This window comes from Lissotriton vulgaris, chromosome 9, assembly GCF_964263255.1.
Source record: "Lissotriton vulgaris chromosome 9, aLisVul1.2, whole genome shotgun sequence".
Taxonomy (NCBI): domain Eukaryota; kingdom Metazoa; phylum Chordata; class Amphibia; order Caudata; family Salamandridae; genus Lissotriton; species Lissotriton vulgaris.
Genome location: NC_141697.1, coordinates 540,588,491 through 540,601,472, shown reverse-complemented (window position 1 = coordinate 540,601,472; position 12,982 = coordinate 540,588,491). Strand labels below are relative to the sequence as shown.

The following is a 12,982-nucleotide window of genomic DNA, read 5'->3' as shown; positions in this document are numbered from 1 at the left end:
ATGGAATGTTCTCTTTCTCTTCCCTGCTTTGCTTCCCATGCTGCCTATATATGCTCATTTCTACTATTTGTACTGTTGCTTTTCATTTCTTCTCTTCTGCACAACTTTGTCCTTGGTTTCAATCCCCAGTTCCTTACCCTCTGCAAAAAACGTTCTACTGCTTCTCATGTTGGTATCTAAACCAAATGCACCATTGAAGCTGGTGCAAGATAGTCATTGATTTCTGCAACGTAATATTTAGAACCGAGAGCTAACACATCAGAGGGCGTTGGTGGTATAGTGGTGAGCATAGCTGCTTCCCAAGCAGTTGACCCGGGTTCGATTCCCGGCCAACGCACTGAAAATACTTATATATTCTGCAAGCAGGATATATTGTAATGCAACATGTCACAAAATGGAAATTTCACGAACAGATTAATCAGCCATATATAAAAAAATAAACAAATACGTGGGCAAACATCTCAATCGCACCTTCTGCTACATACATTGTCCTAATATATGATAAGTTTCATAAAGCAGAGTCACAACACACATGTGCTGGTAATAAATTTGTTACAGTGGGCAAACAATGGAAGGGCTGAGGCCCGACCAGACATTGTAACTCCAGCATCTCTATGTTAAAAAGCATTTCTAGGCAATATCTAGCCTCTGAAAAAATATGCAAGATCCACCGATAAATCTGGCAAAAGTCCCTAACATTTTGTGCATACTTGTGCTCTCACCTGAATGTAGCGCCACCTTGTAGCTGTCGAAGGAAACTGCTGCTCACAAAATGTTTTATCAGAAGGCAAGTTGAGAGGAATCCAAGAGTCAGATGTCCATGGAAAGAACCACTCACTGAAGCAGGAATGTTGGAGGCTTCATATTCGCATAGTTTCCTGTCCAACGTCCACTCACGTCCCGAACGCTCCCAAACGCTCAAAAGCCTCACACCGGGCAAGCCCTCACCGGGTATATCTCTGGCTCCAAGGTAAAGCCAAATCCTGAGCATGCTAGTGCTAGGATCACAGAGCGAGAGAGAGATGGTTCAAGAGCTACTGTCTTGATAAAGGCCTGAAACGGCTAGTGCCTAAGAGTGTCTGACTTTCAGTTATTACTGATTGTGAGAGGGGAAGATGAAGTTTTTCTGCACCCAGCATGCCTTGGGATATACTTATGCAAATGAGGTGAGAGCCAGACCAATCCCATGCTACTCTGCCTAATGCTCCTTATCTGCATAAAAAGAACACTTTCACAACGGAGCAGAGTGGCGCAGCGGAAGCGTGCTGGGCCCATAACCCAGAGGTCGATGGATCGAAACCATCCTCTGCTAATTTTGCTTGATTTTACTTCCAAGGACCAAGCTGTCATTTCCACGCTACCAGCAAGGAAAAGCGCAAGCTTGTGCCAGCTATGTGAGAAAAGACTTCTCAACTATCTGTGTCTGCTGAAATACAAGAGAGGGATCGTCAAAAGCTCCACACTGTACTTTGAAAGTAAAGGCACACAATAATAAGCATGAATGACTGGTGGGACCTTCAAACACTTTTATGTGGAGGCTTTGAATTTCATTCTTCCCTTTTTTGTTCTGCTCTTATCTATCTCCTGGGCATTTCATGGAATGTTCTCTATTTCTCTTCCCTGCTTTGCTTCCCATGCTGCCTCTATGTGTTCATATCTATTATTTGTATTGCTGCTTTCCATTCTTCTCTTCTGCACAGCTTTGTCCTTGGTTTCAATCCCAGTTCCTTACCCTCTACAAAAACTTTCTATTGCTTTTCATGTTGGTATCTAAACCAAATGCACCATTGAAGCTGGTGCATGATAGTCATTGAACTCAGGGTCCTAATGTTTAGAACCGAGAGCGCAAAGATCAGAGGGCGTTGGTGGTATAGTGGTGAGCATAGCTGCCTTCCAAGCAGTTGACCCGGGTTCGATTCCCGGCCAACGCAGTACAAATACTTATATATTCTGCAAGCAGGATATATTTTAAAGCAACATTTCACAAAATGGTAATATAATTAAGAGGTTAATCAGCCATTATATAAAAAATAAACAAATATGTAGGCAAGCATTTCGATCGCCCCTTCTGCTATATTCATTGTCCTAATATATGATAAGTTTCATAAAGCAGAGTCACCACTCACATGTACTGGTAAAAAAATATGTTACAGTGGGCAGACAATGAAAGGGCTGAGGCCCGACCAGACATTTTAACTCCAGCATCTCTATGTTAAAAAGCATTTCCTAGGCAATATTTAGCCTCTGAAAAAAATATGCAAGATCCAGCAATAAATCTGGCAAAAGTCCCCAACATTTTGTGCATACTTGTGCCCTCACCTGAATGTAGCACCACCTTGTAGCCGTCGGAGGTAACTGCAGCTCACAAAATGTTTCATCAGAGGGCAAGTTTAGAGGAATCCAAAAGGCAGATGTCCATGGAAAGAGCCTCCGACTGCAGCAGGAAGTTTGGATGCTTCAAATTTGCATAGCTTCCAGTCCAACGTCCTCTCATGTACCGAACGCTCCCAAACGCTCTAAAGCCTTATACCGGCAAGCCCTCACCGGGTAGATCTCTGGCTCCCAGGTAAAGCCAAATACTGAGCATGCAAGCACTAGGATCACAGAGAGAGAGAGAGACAGAGAGCGTCGGAGAGCTGTTGTCTTGTTAAAGGCCTGAAACGGCTAGTGAATAAGAGGGTCTGGACTTTCAGTTGTGACTGATTGTGAGAGGGGAAGATAAAGATTTTCTGCACCCAGCATGCCTTGCGATATACTTAGGCAAATGAGGTGAGAGCCCGACCAATCCCACGTCACTTCTCTGAATGCCTCCTCATCTGCATAAACAGAACACTTTCACAAAGGAGCAGAGTGGCGCAGCGGAAGCGTGCTGGGCCCATAACCCAGAGGTCGATGGATCGAAACCATCCTCTGCTAATTTTGCTTGATTTTCCTTCCAAGGACCAAGCTGTCATTTCCACATAGCCAGAAAGGAAAAGTGCAAGCTTGTACCAGCTATGTGAGAAAAGACTTCTCAACTATTCGTGTCTGTGTAATACAAGAGTGATCGTGAAAGGTACAACCCTGTACTTTGAAAGTAAAGACACACAATTATAACCATAAATGACTGGTGGGAGCTTCACACAACTTTCTGGGCATGCTTTGAATTTCATTCTTCCCTTTTTGTTCTGCTCTTATCTATCTCCTGGGCATTTCATGGAATGTTCTCTTTCTCTTCCCTGCTTTGCTTCCCATGCTGCCTATATATGCTCATTTCTACTATTTGTACTGTTGCTTTTCATTTCTTCTCTTCTGCACAACTTTGTCCTTGGTTTCAATCCCCAGTTCCTTACCCTCTGCAAAAAACGTTCTACTGCTTCTCATGTTGGTATCTAAACCAAATGCACCATTGAAGCTGGTGCAAGATAGTCATTGATTTCTGCAACGTAATATTTAGAACCGAGAGCTAACACATCAGAGGGCGTTGGTGGTATAGTGGTGAGCATAGCTGCTTCCCAAGCAGTTGACCCGGGTTCGATTCCCGGCCAACGCACTGAAAATACTTATATATTCTGCAAGCAGGATATATTGTAATGCAACATGTCACAAAATGGAAATTTCACGAACAGATTAATCAGCCATATATAAAAAAATAAACAAATACGTGGGCAAACATCTCAATCGCACCTTCTGCTACATACATTGTCCTAATATATGATAAGTTTCATAAAGCAGAGTCACAACACACATGTGCTGGTAATAAATTTGTTACAGTGGGCAAACAATGGAAGGGCTGAGGCCCGACCAGACATTGTAACTCCAGCATCTCTATGTTAAAAAGCATTTCTAGGCAATATCTAGCCTCTGAAAAAAATATGCAAGATCCACCGATAAATCTGGCAAAAGTCCCTAACATTTTGTGCATACTTGTGCTCTCACCTGAATGTAGCGCCACCTTGTAGCTGTCGAAGGAAACTGCTGCTCACAAAATGTTTTATCAGAAGGCAAGTTGAGAGGAATCCAAGAGTCAGATGTCCATGGAAAGAACCACTCACTGAAGCAGGAATGTTGGAGGCTTCATATTCGCATAGTTTCCTGTCCAACGTCCACAACGCTCCCAAACGCTCAAAAGCCTCACACCGGGCAAGCCCTCACCGGGTATATCTCTGGCTCCAAGGTAAAGCCAAATCCTGAGCATGCTAGTGCTAGGATCACAGAGCGAGAGAGAGATGGTTCAAGAGCTACTGTCTTGATAAAGGCCTGAAACGGCTAGTGCCTAAGAGTGTCTGACTTTCAGTTATGACTGATTGTGAGAGGGGAAGATGAAGTTTTTCTGCACTCAGCATGCCTTGGGATATACTTATGCAAATGAGGTGAGAGCCAGACCAATCCCATGCTACTCTGCCTAATGCTCCTTATCTGCATAAAAAGAACACTTTCACAACGGAGCAGAGTGGCGCAGCGGAAGCGTGCTGGGCCCATAACCCAGAGGTCGATGGAGCGAAACCATCCTCTGCTAATTTTGCTTGATTTTACTTCCAAGGACCAAGCTGTCATTTCCACGCTACCAGCAAGGAAAAGCGCAAGCTTGTGCCAGCTATGTGAGAAAAGACTTCTCAACTATCTGTGTCTGCTGAAATACAAGAGAGGGATCGTCAAAGGCTCCACACTGTACTTTGAAAGTAAAGGCACACAATAATAAGCATGAATGACTGGTGGGACCTTCAAACACTTTTATGTGGAGGCTTTGAATTTCATTCTTCCCTTTTTTGTTCTGCTCTTATCTATCTCCTGGGCATTTCATGGAATGTTCTCTATTTCTCTTCCCTGCTTTGCTTCCCATGCTGCCTCTATGTGTTCATATCTATTATTTGTATTACTGCTTTCCATTCTTCTCTTCTGCACAGCTTTGTCCTTGGTTTCAATCCCAGTTCCTTACCCTCTACAAAAACTTTCTATTGCTTTTCATGTTGGTATCTAAACCAAATGCACCATTGAAGCTGGTGCATGATAGTCATTGAACTCAGGGTCCTAATGTTTAGAACCGAGAGCGCAAAGATCAGAGGGCGTTGGTGGTATAGTGGTGAGCATAGCTGCCTTCCAAGCAGTTGACCCGGGTTCGATTCCCGGCCAACGCAGTACAAATACTTATATATTCTGCAAGCAGGATATATTTTAAAGCAACATTTCACAAAATGGTAATATAATTAAGAGGTTAATCAGCCATTATATAAAAAATAAACAAATATGTAGGCAAGCATTTCGATCGCCCCTTCTGCTATATTCATTGTCCTAATATATGATAAGTTTCATAAAGCAGAGTCACCACTCACATGTACTGGTAAAAAAATATGTTACAGTGGGCAGACAATGAAAGGGCTGAGGCCCAACCAGACATTTTAACTCCAGCATCTCTATGTTAAAAAGCATTTCCTAGGCAATATTTAGCCTCTGAAAAAAATATGCAAGATCCAGCAATAAATCTGGCAAAAGTCCCCAACATTTTGTGCATACTTGTGCCCTCACCTGAATGTAGCACCACCTTGTAGCCGTCGGAGGTAACTGCAGCTCACAAAATGTTTCATCAGAGGGCAAGTTTAGAGGAATCCAAAAGGCAGATGTCCATGGAAAGAGCCTCCGACTGCAGCAGGAAGTTTGGATGCTTCAAATTTGCATAGCTTCCAGTCCAACGTCCTCTCATGTACCGAACGCTCCCAAACGCTCTAAAGCCTTATACCGGCAAGCCCTCACCGGGTAGATCTCTGGCTCCCAGGAAAAGCCAAATACTGAGCATGCAAGCACTAGGATCACAGAGAGAGAGAGAGACAGAGAGCGTCGGAGAGCTGTTGTCTTGTTAAAGGCCTGAAACGGCTAGTGAATAAGAGGGTCTGGACTTTCAGTTGTGACTGATTGTGAGAGGGGAAGATAAAGATTTTCTGCACCCAGCATGCCTTGCGATATACTTAGGCAAATGAGGTGAGAGCCCGACCAATCCCACGTCACTTCTCTGAATGCCTCCTCATCTGCATAAAGAGAACACTTTCACAAAGGAGCAGAGTGGCGCAGCGGAAGCGTGCTGGGCCCATAACCCAGAGGTCGATGGATCGAAACCATCCTCTGCTAATTTTGCTTGATTTTCCTTCCAAGGACCAAGCTGTCATTTCCACATAGCCAGAAAGGAAAAGTGCAAGCTTGTGCCAGCTATGTGAGAAAAGACTTCTCAACTATTCGTGTCTGTGTAATACAAGAGTGATCGTGAAAGGTACAACCCTGTACTTTGAAAGTAAAGACACACAATTATAACCATAAATGACTGACTGGTGGGAGCTTCACACAACTTTCTGGGCATGATTTGAATTTCATTCTTCCCTTTTTGTTCTGCTCTTATATATCTCCTGGGCATTTCATGGAATGTTCTCTTTCTCTTCCCTGCTTTGCTTCCCATGCTGCCTATATATGCTCATTTCTACTATTTGTACTGTTGCTTTTCATTTCTTCTCTTCTGCACAACTTTGTCCTTGGTTTCAATCCCCAGTTCCTTACCCTCTGCAAAAAACGTTCTACTGCTTCTCATGTTGGTATCTAAACCAAATGCACCATTGAAGCTGGTGCAAGATAGTCATTGATTTCTGCAACGTAATATTTAGAACCGAGAGCTAACACATCAGAGGGCGTTGGTGGTATAGTGGTGAGCATAGCTGCTTCCCAAGCAGTTGACCCGGGTTCGATTCCCGGCCAACGCACTGAAAATACTTATATATTCTGCAAGCAGGATATATTGTAATGCAACATGTCACGAAATGGAAATTTCACGAACAGATTAATCAGCCATATATAAAAAAATAAACAAATACGTGGGCAAACATCTCAATCGCACCTTCTGCTACATACATTGTCCTAATATATGATAAGTTTCATAAAGCAGAGTCACAACACACATGTGCTGGTAATAAATTTGTTACAGTGGGCAAACAATGGAAGGGCTGAGGCCCGACCAGACATTGTAACTCCAGCATCTCTATGTTAAAAAGCATTTCTAGGCAATATCTAGCCTCTGAAAAAATATGCAAGATCCACCGATAAATCTGGCAAAAGTCCCTAACATTTTGTGCATACTTGTGCTCTCACCTGAATGTAGCGCCACCTTGTAGCTGTCGAAGGAAACTGCTGCTCACAAAATGTTTTATCAGAAGGCAAGTTGAGAGGAATCCAAGAGTCAGATGTCCATGGAAAGAACCACTCACTGAAGCAGGAATGTTGGAGGCTTCATATTCGCATAGTTTCCTGTCCAACGTCCACTCACGTCCCGAACGCTCAAAAGCCTCACACCGGGCAAGCCCTCACCGGGTATATCTCTGGCTCCAAGGTAAAGCCAAATCCTGAGCATGCTAGTGCTAGGATCACAGAGCGAGAGAGAGATGGTTCAAGAGCTACTGTCTTGATAAAGGCCTGAAACGGCTAGTGCCTAAGAGTGTCTGACTTTCTGTTATGACTGATTGTGAGAGGGGAAGATGAAGTTTTTCTGCACCCAAGCATGCCTTGGGATATACTTATGCAAATGAGGTGAGAGCCAGACCAATCCCATGCTACTCTGCCTAATGCTCCTTATCTGCATAAAAAGAACACTTTCACAACGGAGCAGAGTGGCGCAGCGGAAGCGTGCTGGGCCCATAACCCAGAGGTCGATGGATCGAAACCATCCTCTGCTAATTTTGCTTGATTTTACTTCCAAGGACCAAGCTGTCATTTCCACGCTACCAGCAAGGAAAAGCGCAAGCTTGTGCCAGCTATGTGAGAAAAGACTTCTCAACTATCTGTGTCTGCTGAAATACAAGAGAGGGATCGTCAAAAGCTCCACACTGTACTTTGAAAGTAAAGGCACACAATAATAAGCATGAATGACTGGTGGGACCTTCAAACACTTTTATGTGGAGGCTTTGAATTTCATTCTTCCCTTTTTTGTTCTGCTCTTATCTATCTCCTGGGCATTTCATGGAATGTTCTCTATTTCTCTTCCCTGCTTTGCTTCCCATGCTGCCTCTATGTGTTCATATCTATTATTTGTATTACTGCTTTCCATTCTTCTCTTCTGCACAGCTTTGTCCTTGGTTTCAATCCCAGTTCCTTACCCTCTACAAAAACTTTCTATTGCTTTTCATGTTGGTATCTAAACCAAATGCACCATTGAAGCTGGTGCATGATAGTCATTGAACTCAGGGTCCTAATGTTTAGAACCGAGAGCACAAAGATCAGAGGGCGTTGGTGGTATAGTGGTGAGCATAGCTGCCTTCCAAGCAGTTGACCCGGGTTCGATTCCCGGCCAACGCAGTACAAATACTTATATATTCTGCAAGCAGGATATATTTTAAAGCAACATTTCACAAAATGGTAATATAATTAAGAGGTTAATCAGCCATTATATAAAAAATAAACAAATATGTAGGCAAGCATTTCGATCGCCCCTTCTGCTATATTCATTGTCCTAATATATGATAAGTTTCATAAAGCAGAGTCACCACTCACATGTACTGGTAAAAAAATATGTTACAGTGGGCAGACAATGAAAGGGCTGAGGCCCGACCAGACATTTTAACTCCAGCATCTCTATGTTAAAAAGCATTTCCTAGGCAATATTTAGCCTCTGAAAAAAATATGCAAGGTCCAGCAATAAATCTGGCAAAAGTCCCCAACATTTTGTGCATACTTGTGCCCTCACCTGAATGTAGCACCACCTTGTAGCCGTCGGAGGTAACTGCAGCTCACAAAATGTTTCATCAGAGGGCAAGTTTAGAGGAATCCAAAAGGCAGATGTCCATGGAAAGAGCCTCCGACTGCAGCAGGAAGTTTGGATGCTTCAAATTTGCATAGCTTCCAGTCCAACGTCCTCTCATGTACCGAACGCTCCCAAACGCTCTAAAGCCTTATACCGGCAAGCCCTCGCCGGGTAGATCTCTGGCTCCCAGGAAAAGCCAAATACTGAGCATGCAAGCACTAGGATCACAGAGAGAGAGAGAGACAGAGAGCGTCGGAGAGCTGTTGTCTTGTTAAAGGCCTGAAACGGCTAGTGCCTAAGAGGGTCTGGACTTTCAGTTGTGACTGATTGTGAGAGGGGAAGATAAAGATTTTCTGCACCCAGCATGCCTTGCGATATACTTAGGCAAATGAGGTGAGAGCCCGACCAATCCCACGTCACTTCTCTGAATGCCTCCTCATCTGCATAAAGAGAACACTTTCACAAAGGAGCAGAGTGGCGCAGTGGAAGCGTGCTGGGCCCATAACCCAGAGGTCGATGGATCGAAACCATCCTCTGCTAATTTTGCTTGATTTTCCTTCCAAGGACCAAGCTGTCATTTCCACATAGCCAGAAAGGAAAAGTGCAAGCTTGTGCCAGCTATGTGAGAAAAGACTTCTCAACTATTCGTGTCTGTGTAATACAAGAGTGATCGTGAAAGGTACAACCCTGTACTTTGAAAGTAAAGACACACAATTATAACCATAAATGACTGACTGGTGGGAGCTTCACACAACTTTCTGGGCATGCTTTGAATTTCATTCTTCCCTTTTTGTTCTGCTCTTATATATCTCCTGGGCATTTCATGGAATGTTCTCTTTCTCTTCCCTGCTTTGCTTCCCATGCTGCCTATATATGCTCATTTCTACTATTTGTACTGTTGCTTTTCATTTCTTCTCTTCTGCACAACTTTGTCCTTGGTTTCAATCCCCAGTTCCTTACCCTCTGCAAAAAACGTTCTACTGCTTCTCATGTTGGTATCTAAACCAAATGCACCATTGAAGCTGGTGCAAGATAGTCATTGATTTCTGCAACGTAATATTTAGAACCGAGAGCTAACACATCAGAGGGCGTTGGTGGTATAGTGGTGAGCATAGCTGCTTCCCAAGCAGTTGACCCGGGTTCGATTCCCGGCCAACGCACTGAAAATACTTATATATTCTGCAAGCAGGATATATTGTAATGCAACATGTCACAAAATGGAAATTTCACGAACAGATTAATCAGCCATATATAAAAAAATAAACAAATACGTGGGCAAACATCTCAATCGCACCTTCTGCTACATACATTGTCCTAATATATGATAAGTTTCATAAAGCAGAGTCACAACACACATGTGCTGGTAATAAATTTGTTACAGTGGGCAAACAATGGAAGGGCTGAGGCCCGACCAGACATTGTAACTCCAGCATCTCTATGTTAAAAAGCATTTCTAGGCAATATCTAGCCTCTGAAAAAATATGCAAGATCCACCGATAAATCTGGCAAAAGTCCCTAACATTTTGTGCATACTTGTGCTCTCACCTGAATGTAGCGCCACCTTGTAGCTGTCGAAGGAAACTGCTGCTCACAAAATGTTTTATCAGAAGGCAAGTTGAGAGGAATCCAAGAGTCAGATGTCCATGGAAAGAACCACTCACTGAAGCAGGAATGTTGGAGGCTTCATATTCGCATAGTTTCCTGTCCAACGTCCACTCACGTCCCGAACGCTCCCAAACGCTCAAAAGCCTCACACCGGGCAAGCCCTCACCGGGTATATCTCTGGCTCCAAGGTAAAGCCAAATCCTGAGCATGCTAGTGCTAGGATCACAGAGCGAGAGAGAGATGGTTCAAGAGCTACTGTCTTGATAAAGGCCTGAAACGGCTAGTGCCTAAGAGTGTCTGACTTTCAGTTATGACTGATTGTGAGAGGGGAAGATGAAGTTTTTCTGCACCCAGCATGCCTTGGGATATACTTATGCAAATGAGGTGAGAGCCAGACCAATCCCATGCTACTCTGCCTAATGCTCCTTATCTGCATAAAAAGAACACTTTCACAACGGAGCAGAGTGGCGCAGCGGAAGCGTGCTGGGCCCATAACCCAGAGGTCGATGGATCGAAACCATCCTCTGCTAATTTTGCTTGATTTTACTTCCAAGGACCAAGCTGTCATTTCCACGCTACCAGCAAGGAAAAGCGCAAGCTTGTGCCAGCTATGTGAGAAAAGACTTCTCAACTATCTGTGTCTGCTGAAATACAAGAGAGGGATCGTCAAAAGCTCCACACTGTACTTTGAAAGTAAAGGCACACAATAATAAGCATGAATGACTGGTGGGACCTTCAAACACTTTTATGTGGAGGCTTTGAATTTCATTCTTCCCTTTTTTGTTCTGCTCTTATCTATCTCCTGGGCATTTCATGGAATGTTCTCTATTTCTCTTCCCTGCTTTGCTTCCCATGCTGCCTCTATGTGTTCATATCTATTATTTGTATTGCTGCTTTCCATTCTTCTCTTCTGCACAGCTTTGTCCTTGGTTTCAATCCCAGTTCCTTACCCTCTACAAAAACTTTCTATTGCTTTTCATGTTGGTATCTAAACCAAATGCACCATTGAAGCTGGTGCATGATAGTCATTGAACTCAGGGTCCTAATGTTTAGAACCGAGAGCACAAAGATCAGAGGGCGTTGGTGGTATAGTGGTGAGCATAGCTGCCTTCCAAGCAGTTGACCCGGGTTCGATTCCCGGCCAACGCAGTACAAATACTTATATATTCTGCAAGCAGGATATATTTTAAAGCAACATTTCACAAAATGGTAATATAATTAAGAGGTTAATCAGCCATTATATAAAAAATAAACAAATATGTAGGCAAGCATTTCGATCGCCCCTTCTGCTATATTCATTGTCCTAATATATGATAAGTTTCATAAAGCAGAGTCACCACTCACATGTACTGGTAAAAAAATATGTTACAGTGGGCAGACAATGAAAGGGCTGAGGCCCGACCAGACATTTTAACTCCAGCATCTCTATGTTAAAAAGCATTTCCTAGGCAATATTTAGCCTCTGAAAAAAATATGCAAGGTCCAGCAATAAATCTGGCAAAAGTCCCCAACATTTTGTGCATACTTGTGCCCTCACCTGAATGTAGCACCACCTTGTAGCCGTCGGAGGTAACTGCAGCTCACAAAATGTTTCATCAGAGGGCAAGTTTAGAGGAATCCAAAAGGCAGATGTCCATGGAAAGAGCCTCCGACTGCAGCAGGAAGTTTGGATGCTTCAAATTTGCATAGCTTCCAGTCCAACGTCCTCTCATGTACCGAACGCTCCCAAACGCTCTAAAGCCTTATACCGGCAAGCCCTCACCGGGTAGATCTCTGGCTCCCAGGAAAAGCCAAATACTGAGCATGCAAGCACTAGGATCACAGAGAGAGAGAGAGAGACAGAGAGCGTCAGAGAGCTGTTGTCTTGTTAAAGGCCTGAAACGGCTAGTGCCTAAGAGGGTCTGGACTTTCAGTTGTGACTGATTGTGAGAGGGGAAGATAAAGATTTTCTGCACCCAGCATGCCTTGCGATATACTTAGGCAAATGAGGTGAGAGCCCGACCAATCCCACGTCACTTCTCTGAATGCCTCCTCATCTGCATAAAGAGAACACTTTCACAAAGGAGCAGAGTGGCGCAGCGGAAGCGTGCTGGGCCCATAACCCAGAGGTCGATGGATCGAAACCATCCTCTGCTAATTTTGCTTGATTTTCCTTCCAAGGACCAAGCTGTCATTTCCACATAGCCAGAAAGGAAAAGTGCAAGCTTGTGCCAGCTATGTGAGAAAAGACTTCTCAACTATTCGTGTCTGTGTAATACAAGAGTGATCGTGAAAGGTACAACCCTGTACTTTGAAAGTAAAGACACACAATTATAACCATAAATGACTGACTGGTGGGAGCTTCACACAACTTTCTGGGCATGCTTTGAATTTCATTCTTCCCTTTTTGTTCTGCTCTTATCTATCTCCTGGGCATTTCATGGAATGTTCTCTTTCTCTTCCCTGCTTTGCTTCCCATGCTGCCTATATATGCTCATTTCTACTATTTGTACTGTTGCTTTTCATTTCTTCTCTTCTGCACAACTTTGTCCTTGGTTTCAATCCCCAGTTCCTTACCCTCTGCAAAAAACGTTCTACTGCTTCTCATGTTGGTATCTAAACCAAATGCACCATTGAAGCTGGTGC

General features: G+C 43.6%; 9 non-coding genes across 9 annotated transcripts; all 9 read left to right on the top strand.

The window, feature by feature from the left end:
* Nucleotides 1–265: 265 nt before the first annotated feature.
* Nucleotides 266–337, top strand: TRNAG-CCC (transfer RNA glycine (anticodon CCC)). Its single transcript has one exon. It is a non-coding gene; the product is annotated as a tRNA-Gly (tRNA).
* A 1,522-nt stretch (nucleotides 338–1,859) lies between these two features.
* TRNAG-UCC (transfer RNA glycine (anticodon UCC)) lies at nucleotides 1,860–1,931 on the top strand. The gene has a single exon. It is a non-coding gene; the product is annotated as a tRNA-Gly (tRNA).
* Nucleotides 1,932–3,460: 1,529 nt separating this feature from the next.
* Nucleotides 3,461–3,532, top strand: TRNAG-CCC (transfer RNA glycine (anticodon CCC)). Its single transcript has one exon. It is a non-coding gene; the product is annotated as a tRNA-Gly (tRNA).
* Nucleotides 3,533–5,045: 1,513 nt separating this feature from the next.
* TRNAG-UCC (transfer RNA glycine (anticodon UCC)) lies at nucleotides 5,046–5,117 on the top strand. Its single transcript has one exon. It is a non-coding gene; the product is annotated as a tRNA-Gly (tRNA).
* Nucleotides 5,118–6,650: 1,533 nt separating this feature from the next.
* Nucleotides 6,651–6,722, top strand: TRNAG-CCC (transfer RNA glycine (anticodon CCC)). The gene has a single exon. It is a non-coding gene; the product is annotated as a tRNA-Gly (tRNA).
* A 1,513-nt stretch (nucleotides 6,723–8,235) lies between these two features.
* On the top strand, nucleotides 8,236–8,307 carry TRNAG-UCC (transfer RNA glycine (anticodon UCC)). Its single transcript has one exon. It is a non-coding gene; the product is annotated as a tRNA-Gly (tRNA).
* A 913-nt stretch (nucleotides 8,308–9,220) lies between these two features.
* TRNAM-CAU (transfer RNA methionine (anticodon CAU)) lies at nucleotides 9,221–9,292 on the top strand. The gene has a single exon. It is a non-coding gene; the product is annotated as a tRNA-Met (tRNA).
* Nucleotides 9,293–9,840: 548 nt separating this feature from the next.
* Nucleotides 9,841–9,912, top strand: TRNAG-CCC (transfer RNA glycine (anticodon CCC)). The gene has a single exon. It is a non-coding gene; the product is annotated as a tRNA-Gly (tRNA).
* A 1,522-nt stretch (nucleotides 9,913–11,434) lies between these two features.
* Nucleotides 11,435–11,506, top strand: TRNAG-UCC (transfer RNA glycine (anticodon UCC)). The gene has a single exon. It is a non-coding gene; the product is annotated as a tRNA-Gly (tRNA).
* Nucleotides 11,507–12,982: the final 1,476 nt, after the last annotated feature.